This window comes from Ictidomys tridecemlineatus, chromosome 12, assembly GCF_052094955.1.
Source record: "Ictidomys tridecemlineatus isolate mIctTri1 chromosome 12, mIctTri1.hap1, whole genome shotgun sequence".
Classification (NCBI taxonomy): domain Eukaryota; kingdom Metazoa; phylum Chordata; class Mammalia; order Rodentia; family Sciuridae; genus Ictidomys; species Ictidomys tridecemlineatus.
The window spans coordinates 33,367,046-33,380,114 of NC_135488.1; the positions used below are offsets into that span (position 1 = coordinate 33,367,046).

The window sequence follows — 13,069 nt, forward strand, 5'->3', positions numbered from 1 at the left end:
GCTGGTTGACCTGAGCTCTCTGGAAAAGCCTGAGCCTCAGCCTCAAGCAACTTGGCCCGAACCTGGCGGGTTTGTGCAGGAAGGGACGCAGGGGCCCCCTTTTCCTGATGAGTGACCGTGTGTAGGAGCCCATGGGTGACCCAGAGCTTGCACTGGGCAGCAGGCAGACTCAGGACGGCTCTGGGGACTGCGCCCTGGCCTAGTGGGAAGGGGAGCCCTCTTCTTGCACCCGGTTCTCCCCTTCTAGCCCAGGTCCCTGCTGTGACTCAGCTGGGCACCTCCTGCACATCCAGGGCTACTAGGGCCATGTTGGGTGGGGATCAGAAAGGCCGAGCCAGCCCCATAGGTGGGACAGCTTGATCTGGGGCTCAGTGCTGGCTGACCTCAGGGTGGAAGAGGCCAGCTGGGGATTTTGGAGGTGCACATGAGCACTGTGGGCCAAGCCCACGGCAAGCCAAACGCAGAGGCTGCAAAACCAATGTCCAAGCAAGGGGGACTCGAGGGCTGGATGGAATGCCCACCACCAGCTGCCCGGAGCTCTGGTGTACCTGCAGGGAGTGAGATCTCCAGGTTTTGAGTCTCCTAGGTCCTGTCTCCCACCCATCGGTCACATCAACCAGGCCCTCCCTGGCAGGCTGGGGTGGGGGCTGGACTGTCCCCAGTAGGTGCCTGGTAGGCTGAGCCCATGGCCTGACCTTGAGCTGCCATCCCACCCGGCTGGTCCCCTGGTCAGCTGACCAGCTACACCTCCCTGGTCCTCAGCCAGGGAGCTTCCCCCTCCCCTCCAGCCCTCAAAGTTGATCAACAAGACAATCACATGCTCCCACAGGACCAGGGACACCCTATCTTCCTGTCACTGCGAGGCCTGCCTCCCATGCCCTGCCTGGTCACTCTGCCCCAACTGCACCCCGTGTGGCTCTGCATGGCCAGCCCGTGCTCCTCCCTGGCTGTGAGTCTGGTGACTCACAAGCTGCTGATCCCACTGCCACTCCAACATTGGGTGGGAGTCCCGCCCCCAACAACAGCTTGGAGCGGAGGCGGTGGTCAGATCCGTTGCACAGGAAGAGAGTCTGTCCAGGACAGGAAGGAGATGGACAGCAAGCCTGTGCCCACCAGCTGTCCTCCAGGACAGGGAGGAAGGCCGGGGTGAGGGACCCAGCTCGCCCATGGGATCCAAGGACACAAGCTTGCATTCCCAAGCCCACTGTGTCATCTGCTCATGGCTTCTCCTGCCCACTGGGCAACCAGGCTTGGAGGAGGGACTGGGCTGTTCATAGCTGTGTCCTTGACCCTGGCCGGGGAAAGAATAATGAACGGGGAGGAATGCAGGGTCTACCATGACGCTACTGTCCCAGCCTGCAGGGAAGGAGGGAGCCAGGGGAGAACCCGTCGGTGACAGAAAGGGCCGGGAGCTTGCGAGTCCTTGTGCCCAGTGTGCACTGTGGACCGTCACTTGGCCATCCAGAGAAGGAGTCCTGGCCCAGTGCAGGGGGGAAGCTAGAGGAAACAGGGGCCTGGACTGCAGCCTGGTGTGCGGCTGTGTGTACGTGAAGTGGCCGGAATAGGCAGGTCTACACGGCCAGAAATGGACCGGAGCCTGCCTGGGCTGGGGCTGGGGATGGAATGGAGAAGTGGCCACCAGGGTGCCAGGCTGGTTTGGGAGTGAGCGTTCAAGATGGGGAGATGGTTGAACTACTCTGCGGTGTGTGCACGTGGGGGTGTTGGGCTGTGGGGGTTGCACCCCGGTAACGTGTGTAAAATGTAAAAGAAAAGAAAAGTAGTCGGCAGAGTCAGGACACAGGGAGAAGACGCTGCTGTGTTAGCCGTGGTCTGTCCCTGGGACCACAGGTCCAGACGAGGGCGACTCAGAGAAGTTTGTTCTGCATCAAGGTTTCAGAGATCCAGTTAGTAGCAGGGCAGCCCCATTGCCCTGGGCTCGGTGAGGCAGCCCATCATGGGGGATGGCAGGCTGAGGAGCTCTTCTCTGCTCAGGGCGACTGGGAAGCAGAGAGGGGAAGGGGCCGAGGACACTTCCAAGGCAGCCCCCGCGAGCCTCCTCCTCCAGCCCCTCCCACCTGCCCCAGTCAGGCCCTTCAGACTGGGTGGACAGATCAGAGTGCAGCCCGCACAGTCCCGTCACTTTGCCTCTGAATGTTCTTGCACTCACAGGATGGGGACCCCACAACAGACAGGAGCCGCGGGAGAACCAGCCTGTGATCCTGAGGTTCAGCCTCTGGAACTGTGAGGCCCTAAGTCTCTGCTGCTCCAACCACCCCGTCTGGCTGCCGTGCTAACAAAGGCCGCGGGGGAGCCCACCTGGCCCTCCCCGGTGCTCTGAGATGGTGAGCCTGGGGCTCGAGGTCAGCCGGCCCAGCGCACAGCCAGGAGATGCTGCGGTAAGGGCTCGGCTCCTCTGTCCTCTGGGCTCACCTGACAGCACCCGGGCAAGGAGTTCTGAGCAAAACCTGACCAAAGCCTCATTTCATGCAAAAAGGATCCTTTAAAAAAAAAAAAAGTAATTTTCCTTGAAGTTTTCTTCCAAACCTGCACATTCTGGACTGCTGGGGGGACTTATCCAAAAACTCCTCTGTGGTGGTTTCCAAGAGGAGCTTGGGCAGTATCAAGGTCTGGAGAGACCACAACGCTCTCTGCTCACCAAGGAACCGCAGGTGTGGGCTAATGCTTGTGGGGGATTAAATATGACCACCAGTCCCCTTTAAGAGGTGCAGTCCCTTTCCCCTCACCTTGAACCTGGGGGGTGTGGGGAAATGACAAGTGGATTTAGGAGCTACCTAAGTCGGGGATCCACAGAAAAACAACCCACAGGACACGCGCACACATACACGCACACGCGCACACACACACGTACACACACACACGCACACATACGTACACACACATACACACACGTACACACGTACACACACGTACACGCACACGTACACACACACATGCGCGCGCGCGCGCATGCAGAGGTCACGGTCCCTGCAGCCCTGGAGCCGTGGACATGAGCCATGGGGATAGAGCCCCTCTGTCTGCGAGCTGGTGCCCGGGTCTAGGGGGGCAGCTGCAGTCTGGGTCTTGGCAGTCCAAGGCCAGGAGACTGATGTCCAGCTCCAGCCCTCGAGAGAGCGATGGCGCCTTCCCCCGCTCAGGGCAGGTCATCTGGAAAGACCCACAGGTTCACCCAGAAAGAAGGCTTAGCCAGACCCCTGGCCACCGCGGCCCAGCCCCGCTGACCAGTGACGTGACCACGAGGAAGGAGCCTCGGCCTTCGCCCTGAGTGCTTCCTGAGACCACCTTGCCCAGGAGGACTGGAGAAAGAAGCCCAGGTGATGCTGCCCAGCCCAGCCCAGCCCTGCTGACCCTGGAGGAGCCACCCCGCAGGAGGCCAGCAAGGCCAGCCCAGGATGCCTGGTCAGCCCAGAGCGTCCCAGGGACATACAGCCACCACAGCTTCACGCCACTCCCTGGGGCTGGTGTGCACACAGATGGCTACAGAGACGTCCCCCCAGGCCCATGTGTGGAGGCCGGAGTCCCAGCTGGTGGTTGGTCCAAGGAGGTGGGGACCGGTAGGAGGGAGGAGCGAGGCTCTGGGGTGCGCCTCTCTGGGGGCCCCAGCCGCTCCCTCTGTCTCTTGGCTTCCTGGCCCCTGTGAGGCCAGCAGCCTTGCTCCACGGCAAACTCCAGCCACGATGTTCTGCCCCACGCAGCAGAAACCCGCAGGCCCAACCGGCCACAGCAGAACCTCGGAAGCCAGGAGCCATGGTAAGTTGTGGTGAGCCGCCTCTGCCGCTTATGCAGATTATGGTCGCCATTACAAGATGGCGCTGGCTCCGCTGTGGTTTGTGACAAACAACTCCTTATTTGGGAGAGTTGGCGCATGGCTTTTCAGCACCCTATGAGAAAGTTCCACGTGGCAGCTTCGCATTGGGGCTTGAGATGCTATATTAAGGCTGGGAGGGGCATCCGAGGGATCAGTAGAAGAAATATCAAGGGCCTGAATAAACCGCTGAAAGAAGATTCCCGAGTTGCGTCTTCCTTGCGGGCAAGGGGTCGCGACAAGTGGTGCCGAGACCCGGGAACCAGAACTTTTAGCGGTCAGGGGTGGTGCACCAGTTAGTCCCAGGTAAGTGGGATCCGCGATCAAAGCGGGGCAGCTCCTCTGTAAAGAAAGAGAGAGCGGGAAAAAGGTATTTGCTCCTCTGCAAATAAAGAGAGAGCGTTATATTTTATTGCAGCTGCAATGTGTACTTTCGCTTTTACTTTCGCTTTTGTTTTTTGTGCTTCTTTTGTTTGTTTTTTGTGCTTCTTTTGTTGTGTCATGGGTGCCACATCTTCAAGTCCGCTTCTCCTGGCCCTAGATGGCCTGTTACGTTCCAAGGGACTAGAAGTAAAGCGTAGTACTTTACAGAGATTTTTACAGAAGGCAGATATTGCTGAACCGTGGTTTGCATTTTCAGGCAGCCTTACTATACCTAGTTGGGATAAATTAGGCAAAGATCTTGACTTTGCTTCTGAGCAGGGCATATTAGAGGGTGGGGTGATACCCCTTTGGAAGATGGTCCGTAGTTGCCTTACAGATGGCAGATGTCAGGAAGCACTTACTAAAGGACAGGAAGTTCTAGAGCAATTACATGAGGAGAAATCAGAAATGGCAACAACAAAAAGTGAGATATCTCAGGAGGATAGGAGTGTGCAGGACGTGAAACAGGGGAGGAGATGATTGTATCCAGATCTCAGTACGCTGCGTACACCCCCATGCGAAAGTGGGTCAGAGGAAGAAGAGGATGAGGAGGAAGAGCTTGGGAGGCTGTCTCGTCAGCTAGAGAGTGTAGATATAGGAGAAGAGAACAGAAATAAACAGGGGCTCAGGAAAAATGATCCTCCGGATCCACCGCCGTACGGTGGGGGTGTTTTGGGGAGAGCTTTCCATGCCCAAACATGGAGGGCTGTTAACGCTGAGATGGGTCTTGCTTGTCCAGTTTTTCAGGATGACAATAGGTGAAGATTCCATGAACCCTTAGATTTCAAAATTGTGAAGACCCTGGCGGAGTCCGTGCTCACTTATGGGGTGGATGCCGCCTTTACACTAACTCAGGTGGAGAGTCTGTCTAGATACTGCATGACTCCCTCTGATTGGGCTAGCCTTGTTCGGGCTTGTGTTTCTCCAGGCAAATACTTGGACTGGAGAGCATTTATGCTAGAGGGAGCTGTAGAACAAGCTGCCCAGAATCATGCAGCAGGCCGTCCTGCCTGGGACAAAGATATGCTTCTGGGGCAGGGCAGGTTTGCTAACCAACAAACGGGGTATCCTCCTGAGGTATATGAACAGATCAATAATATTTGCATTCGGGCATGGAAGTCACTTCCAAATAGAGGAGAGGTGTCTGGTAATTTGACCAAGATTATACAAGGCCCTACAGAACCCTTTTCAGATTTTGTAGCAAGGATGGTGGATGCCGCCGGAAAGATTTTTGGGGATCCTGATAGAGCCATGCCCCTTATCAAGCAATTGGTCTTTGAGCAATGCACCAAGGAATGTAAAGCAACAATCACTCCTTATAAAAACAAGGGCATAGAAGCATGGATGAAGGTGTGTAGAGAGATTGGAGGACCTTTAACTAATGCAGGTCTTGCAGCTGCTGTCCTTCGGATTACAAAAGGGGGCGGTCCTGGTGCTGGAACATGCTTCCATTGTGGTCAACCCGGTCATTTCAAACGTGAATGCCCCAAAAAAGGCAATTTTACTGGACCTTTTCACGGTGGCCCTTCCAATGGCCCTCGTCAACCGGGGCTGTGTCCAAAATGCAAAAAGGGGAAACATTGGGCAAAAGAGTGTAGATCAGTGAGGGACATCCATGGACAGCCTATTTCAGTTGGGCCAAAAAACGGCCGACTGGGCCCCCGACCCCAGGCCCCACAAATATATGGGTCAGTGGAGAATGTCACACCCGAACCCGAGACATGGCCATCTCTACGCCATCCCATGAGACGCGGAGAGCCACTACAGGTGCCGCGGGATTGGACCTCTGTTCCACCTCCAGACTCGTATTAACACCTAAGATGGGAGTCCAATTGGTGGAAACTGAGTTCAAAGGGCCTTTACCACCTGGCACTGTAGGTTTGCTAATTGGACGTGCATCCTCTATCTTACAAGGTCTTCATGTTTTCCCCGGAGTCATAAGCCCTGATGCTGTAGGGGCAGTAAAGGTTATGGTGGAAGCTCCAAGGGGCATTGTGTCTATCTCCCCAGGGGATCGTATTGCTCAATTGCTAATTTTGCCTAGTTTACATAGCCACTTCCCTGCTGACTCAAGGTCACGGACAGGAAGTGAGATTGGTACCACCGGAGGGAATTGTGCCTCTATGTTGCTCGTTTCAAGGAAATATTGATAATCATTACCCTTCTCATCCATTACTCCATTTTGTTCAGGAACATCCCATCATTTTCCCTAAAGTAACTTCATCCAGTCCAATTCCGGGGGCTGTTAACATCTTTACTGATGGTTCCAAGTCTGGAATGGGAGCTTATGTAATTAATGATTCTCCCCCTGTCCAGCGTCAATTTGCTCCTGGAAATCCACAATGGGTAGAACTACAAATTGCTATTGAGGTTTTTAAGCAGTGTTCTTTTTCTTTTAATCTCATTTCGGACTCCATCTATGTGGTACAAGCACTAAAAGTCCTGGAGGCCGTGGGAGCTATTAGTGATGCCCATAATGTATCTGCTTACTTTGATCAGCTTCAACAGCTTATCTGTAGCCGCATTGCTCCTTTTTATCCAATGCACATCCGGGCTCACACCTCTCTTCCTGGTCCGTTATCACAGGGTAATGCCTGTGTGGACTCAGCCACTAGAGGTCAGTTGATCTGCTTGGCCTCCTCCTTAGAGGGGGCTAAATTGTTTCACCAGAATTTCCATGTTAATGCATTGATGCTGCGCAGGCATTTTTCCATTTCAAGAGCGGATGCTCGTCAGATAGTATTACAATGTCCCCATTGTGTCACGTTTCTTCATCCCCCTACTTATGGAGTGAACCCACGGGGGTTAAAGCCATTGGTTGTCTGGCAAATGGATGTGACACACATACCTGACTTTGGTAACCTCAAGTATGTACATGTTTCTGTTGATACGTGCTCTGGAATTATTTATGCTTCTGCTTTATCGGGAGAAAAGGCACGTAATGCTGTTACTCATTGCCTAGAGGCATGGGCAGCATGGGGTGCACCTGCATCCCTTAAGACTGATAATAGACCTGCTTATACTGGCAGGCAATTTACATCTTTTTGTTCTACTATGGGAGTACACCTTACTCATGGTCTACCTTATAATCCTCAAGGACAAGGCATTGTTGAGCGTGCTCATCGCACCTTAAAGGAAACTTTGCAAAAACAAAAAGGGGGAATAGGAGCTGAGCACACTCCTAAAGAACGCCTGTCCTTAGCTCTCTTTACCATTAATTTTTTGAATTTGGATATTCATGGTCGCTCTGCGGCCGATAGACATGTGTCCCCTCAGCCCTCTGTGATTGGCTATGTTAAGTGGAAGGATGTTCTTACGGGCCAATGGAATGGCCCCAACCCTGTGCTGACATGGGCACGAGGATCTGTATGTGTTTTTCCCCAGGATCGCACGGAACCGTTGTGGGTCCCTGAACGCCTGACAAGAAGAGTCTTGACATCAACCAACCAGCAACAAGAGATACCACAGCAATCCTGTGATGATTATCTTCATTCTGCTAAGTGCTCTGGCTCTGGTGCTGGTGCCGATGGCACAGACGACACCAATGCAGTGGTGGGCAGTGGCACGGGCATGGCCAATGCCAATGCCGGTTCATGATTTAATGATTCCAGGAATGCTTCCCGCATCATCGGTGACTATTTGGCTGGGAATTGGTCCATGGGGGCAGAAGACATGATCCAGTCTCAACTGACTCAGATAGCTGTCTTGAATAGTACCCGTGTTGATCCCATGACTTTGGGTCAATTCACCGATTGGATATCTTCTGCCTTTTCCTTTTTTAAAGAGTGGGTGGGAGTAGGCATTTTTGGTGCAATGTGTTGCTTCGGTATGTTCCTCTGTTTGTGGTTTCTCTGTCGCCTCAAGGCCCGCAGTGCTCACGATAACATTGCACTGGGATTGACATGTCTTTCCTCGTTATTCTCTCTTAGTGTTGGAAAGCCCTTGCACTCTGCAGGTCTTGCTACCATTGCACGCAGATGGGTTTCCACACTAGTGCCTTTGACATGGTCGTTGCACCCCAAGTTATTCTAACATTGCACTGGGTTCGACATGTCCTTCTTTTGTCTTTCTTCTAGTGCTGGAAAGCCCTTGCACTCTGCAGGTCTTGTTGCCATTGCACGCAGAAGGGTTTCCACACTGGTCTTTAGCTATGGCTTTAAAGCCCGTGCCTTTCTCTCAGGGTGTCGCCAACTTAATTGTGGTTGTCCTACAGAGGTAGTCCCAGCTACCCCCTTTTGTTCACCATCGTCATGATACAGGATGCGAGGCAAGGCACTGCACTTGAGTGATCCCGCAGTGGACCGGGACCTCAAGGAGAGCATGTCCTATTGTATGCGGGTTTGACGCGTCCATGCCCTGCCCCATGAAAAAAGGCGTCGGCTGATATGGAGTCAGATCTGGGGAAGGCGCCTCCTTAGGACTGAGCCATACTATGCAGCCATTCTGCACAGTGGGATAGGACCTCTACTCTCGCCTGTATTGTTTTAAGAAAACAGAAAGGGGGAACTGTGGTGAGCCGCCTCTGCTGCTTATGCAGATTATGGTCGCCATTACAAGATGGCGCTGGCTCCGCTGTGGTTTGTGACAAACAACTCCTTATTTGGGAGAGTTGGCGCATGGCTTTTCAGCACCCTATGAGAAAGTTCCACGTGGCAGCTTCGCATTGGGGCTTGAGATGCTATATTAAGGCTGGGAGGGGCATCCAAGGGAGTAGTAGAAGAAATATCAAGGGCCTGAATAAACCGCTGAAAGAAGATTCCCGAGTTGCGTCTTCCTTGCGGGCAAGGGGTCGCGACAGTAAGTAAACCTTTCCTCCTTTCACTTTGCTCTCTCAGGCTCTTTGTCCCAGCAGCGGAGAGCTGACGGAGGCGGGAGCTCCTCCAGTCAGTCGATGAAGACGGAGAGCAGACCTCAACCTGAGAAAAGTTGAACTTCCAGGATTCAAATAAAAAATTCTAGTTATATTCTTTTTATCCCCAAACTAATGGAACAAAGACATCGTCCAACAAAATTGCTCAGGAACACGGGGCCCTGCAGTAATGGTGTGGAATAATTTGTGATGTCTTATTAATCATATCCAAATGGTGCTTCCAGGGCTGGGAAACAATCGATTCTTTTAATAATTTAAACAATGCTCCTGAAATTCTTTGCAACATGGTTTACTTAGCAAAATACTTTCTCTTAAATCATTTAAGGAAAGTCTTTGGTCTCCCACAAATTGGTAACATCACCAATTCCCCCACTGCTCCTGCCCTGCAGAGCTCCCTTCCCCTGTGGGGACCCGCCCTCTCCGAGGCAGAGCCACACACTTCCCAGGGTCACGTCCGACGAGGTTGACCACGACACCCAAACGAGGGGGGTTGGTGGCACTTCCTGAAGATGCTGCTGGCACCTAATCCATGGTGGGTGCACATGTGTGTGGGGCGTCTGTATACGTGTGTCACTGGGTGTGTGTGTACCTCTGTGCAAATATCCACGTACACGTGTCTGTGTGTGTGTGTGTGTGTGTGCGCGCGCAGTACATATGCATGTCCCAAGTGTACGTGTGTATGCCTGTCCCATGTATATGCATGTCCTGTGTGTATGTGTGTCCCATGTGTGCGCTCCCTCTAAACAGCCTGAGCTCTGTCTGTTGGGCAGCAGGCTCAGACCGATGAGGTGACATAGCATGGGGCCTGGGCTAATGTCCCAGACCAGATGGTGTGGCTGTGGGGCCGTTTGTGACCTGTTGGTTGTCCAATGTGTCATCCCACCAGGAATGCAGGTGCCTGCAACAGGATGCAGGGAGCTGATTTAAAATAGGAAAATCCTTAATTACCCTGATCTGACCTTTACGCATCAAACATGCGAATGGCATTATCACACCGAGCCTCAGACACACGCACAATTAGTGCATGTCAATGAGAAGCACTTTTAAAAATTGTAAAAGGAACCCTTCTGGCCCTGCAAAATCAGGACCAGAGCTATTGGGGACCTTCACCCCTGGATGCCTGGCCCTCTCTGGGGAGTCCCTGGGCTGGGAGACCTGAGGGGGCACAAAGAGCACTTCATCTGTGAGACTCGCAAGGACGGGCAGATGGCGGAGGCTGGCCTCGCCCCCGTCAGAAGGGCTCCCCTGAGCTGTTGTGGGGTCAGGAGGCTCCCCGCCCCCAGCCGGCAGGCCATCCCTTCCCTAATTAGCCCGAGGGGTGATGGGATTCATGGCTGAACGGCACAGCCCCTCGGCTGGTTCTGGGGAGAATGATCAAAGAGGGATTTAATTAAAGTTTCATATTTAAATTTCTTCTTCCATTTTCACTGCCTCCTTTTACTCACGAGATGCTATTCTCTAGGAGCTGAAGAGTCGCCCAGGAGAGCAGAACTCTGTCGGAGGGAGGGAAACGGGGACTTTATGGGTTTTCTTTAAAGGGCTCCCATCTCCCATCTCACTCAGCTCAGAAGGTGCACCTAATTTAGGGCAGCAGCGTCTGAATTATGGATCGACTGCTCGCGCTCGCACTGTGAATTAAACATGCAGCCCACGACCTCCCCCTCGGCCTCCTCAGGCGGTGCAGGTGGAGTCATTCACACCCAAACCAGGCTAGAGCCGTGTAGGAGAGTGCAGGGGGCACAGGAGGGCACAGCCCACCACCTTCACCCAGCCAGGCCCGGGGGCAGGGGTGCCTCCATTCACGACCCTCACGGTCCACAACGCGGTGTGAAAATGCACGCAGGCTTCCAAGGAAAGCGTGATGCTTTATGGGGTGCTATGGGGGTCTGCGGGGGGTCGAGGGCCTGCCTGTGCATCAAGGAGATGGATGTGGTGGACAGAGGGTCCGTGCTGGGGAAGGGTGTGCCTCTGTAGCTCCCTCGTGGAGAGGGTCTGTCCTGAGACCCGCCGTACTCCATCGGCAGCAAGAGCCCGCCCAAGCCAAGGCGTGCAGCAGGCCAGGTCAGCGGGGGAACCTTCCTCCAGCCCCGGGAGACCGCGTGCTCGCTCATGATCCCTGTACTTGTTGCACATCATTCTCATCTGCTCGTTAGACCAGCTGTCCCTGGGGACAGCCTCCCGCTACGCACTCGTGTCATCTAATTGGAGCTGTGTTTCAAGTGCAGGAAGGGCCTGTGGGGTCAGGGGAGGCACGGGTCCCTTAATTCTGAGCCTCCAGGTGTTGCAGACCCGGTGCTGAGACCCAGTGACTGGCACACCTGCAGCCAGGTGAGCTCTTGCTCCAGGGTGCTGGTGAGGCCACCTTGCTGCTGTGGTTCAGCTGTAACTGCCGAGTCCATGAATGTGGTTTCACTTAGGGTCTCCGCAGATGTGACGAAGTGAAGATGGGGTCATCCTGGACCAGGGAGCACCCCAAATCCTGTCCTTGTAAAAGGAGGAGAGGACACAGGGAGGGAGGAGGCTGTGATAAGACAGAGCAGAGATGAGAGCAAGGCAGCCAACCCCAGGAACACGGGATGGCAGAGCCACCGGAAGCTGGCAGAGATCAGGAAGACCCCTCCCCAGAGCCTTGAACAGCGCATGGTCCCGCTGACAGCTCGACCTTGGACTCCTGGCCTCCTACAGGGAGAGATAAATGCCAGCTGCCAAGCTTCAGCTCAGGACGCTTTGTTGAGGAAGCCTGTTAGTCAGCTGGTCCCCACTGTGACCAAGTCACCGGCAAGAAGAGCCGAGAGCAGGAAAAGTTAACTTGGGCTCACGGCTTCGGAGTCCATGGTCAGCTGGCTCCCTTGCCCAAGGTCTGAGGGGAGCAGACCAGCATGGTGGAGGGGCCTGGTGGAGGGCGCGCTCAACTCCAGGCAGCTGGAAGGAGAGAGAGAGAGAGAGAGAGAGAGAGAGAGCGCACCAGGGAACAAGACATGACCCTCAAGGGAGGCCTGGCCCCCAGTGACCTATCTTCCATCCACACCCACCACCCACAGTTACAACCCAGGGGTCCATTCAGACTATTAACTCATGCACTGGATTAATCCACTTATGAGGTGAGTCATTCCACCTGAACCTTGCTGTGTCACCTGACACATGAGCCTCTGGGGACAGTCGAGATCCAGCCACACACAGTCCCTTTCCTCCTCCAAAATCAAGACCTCCCAGATGGCAGCACCCTCCTCAGACCCCGGTCACCTCCCACAGTGCCTGTGAAGTGTGGGGACCATTCACTCTTCCCTCTTAGAGAGAAGACCCAAAGCCAAGAGGCCAGATGACTACCCAGGAGGGAGGTCGTTGGGGACAAGTGGGAAACGGGGTTCAACTCAAACCTGGGTGTCGTTACCTGCTCCAGGAAGAGAGGACCCCTGCTCTCAGTCCAGGTGAAGCGTCCTTGGAAGCACTGGGCGGGGGAACAGTGCCTGTGAGGTTCAGGGCCAGCTGGATTTGGAGTCAACTGCGGAAGGGACCCCAGGCCGAGTGCCCTCAATGTCTGTCTTGTGACCTGCCTTCTAGGGTTGTCTGGCCACGAAAGACCCAACTGACTCTACGCGTAACTTAGAAACTGAATTCAAGGTGATGGTGGTGACGTCAAAAGCACAGTGACAAGGGCAGGCAGCCTGACAGGCTCATTTTACAGTTAGATCAGCCCCCGGGGTTTGGGGAGGAACGGGCCCGACACAGGAAGCCAGTCTTCTCCTGTCCCAAGGCTCCCTCTGCGGTGGCAGGGCACCTCCTCTCCCTTCAGGACACTCTGTTTCCAGCCGAGGACCAGGGGCCACAGGCAGCCGCTGCAGGGACCTCTTCAGAGGTCTGGGCTCTTCCAGGGGACTGTGATGCTGGCTTTAAGGCTCCGGCAGTGCAGTGGCCCTGCTTGGCCTGCGTCCCCGCTGTCCCCAACCTTCCCC

At 54.5% G+C, this 13,069-nt stretch overlaps 1 long non-coding RNA gene across 1 annotated transcript; it reads left to right on the forward strand.

Moving 5' to 3' along the window:
* Positions 1-2,634: 2,634 nt before the first annotated feature.
* LOC144369183 (uncharacterized) lies at positions 2,635-10,525 on the forward strand. Its single transcript, XR_013428674.1, has 3 exons — positions 2,635-4,129; positions 7,631-9,043; positions 9,506-10,525. It is a non-coding gene; the product is annotated as an uncharacterized LOC144369183 (long non-coding RNA).
* Positions 10,526-13,069: the final 2,544 nt, after the last annotated feature.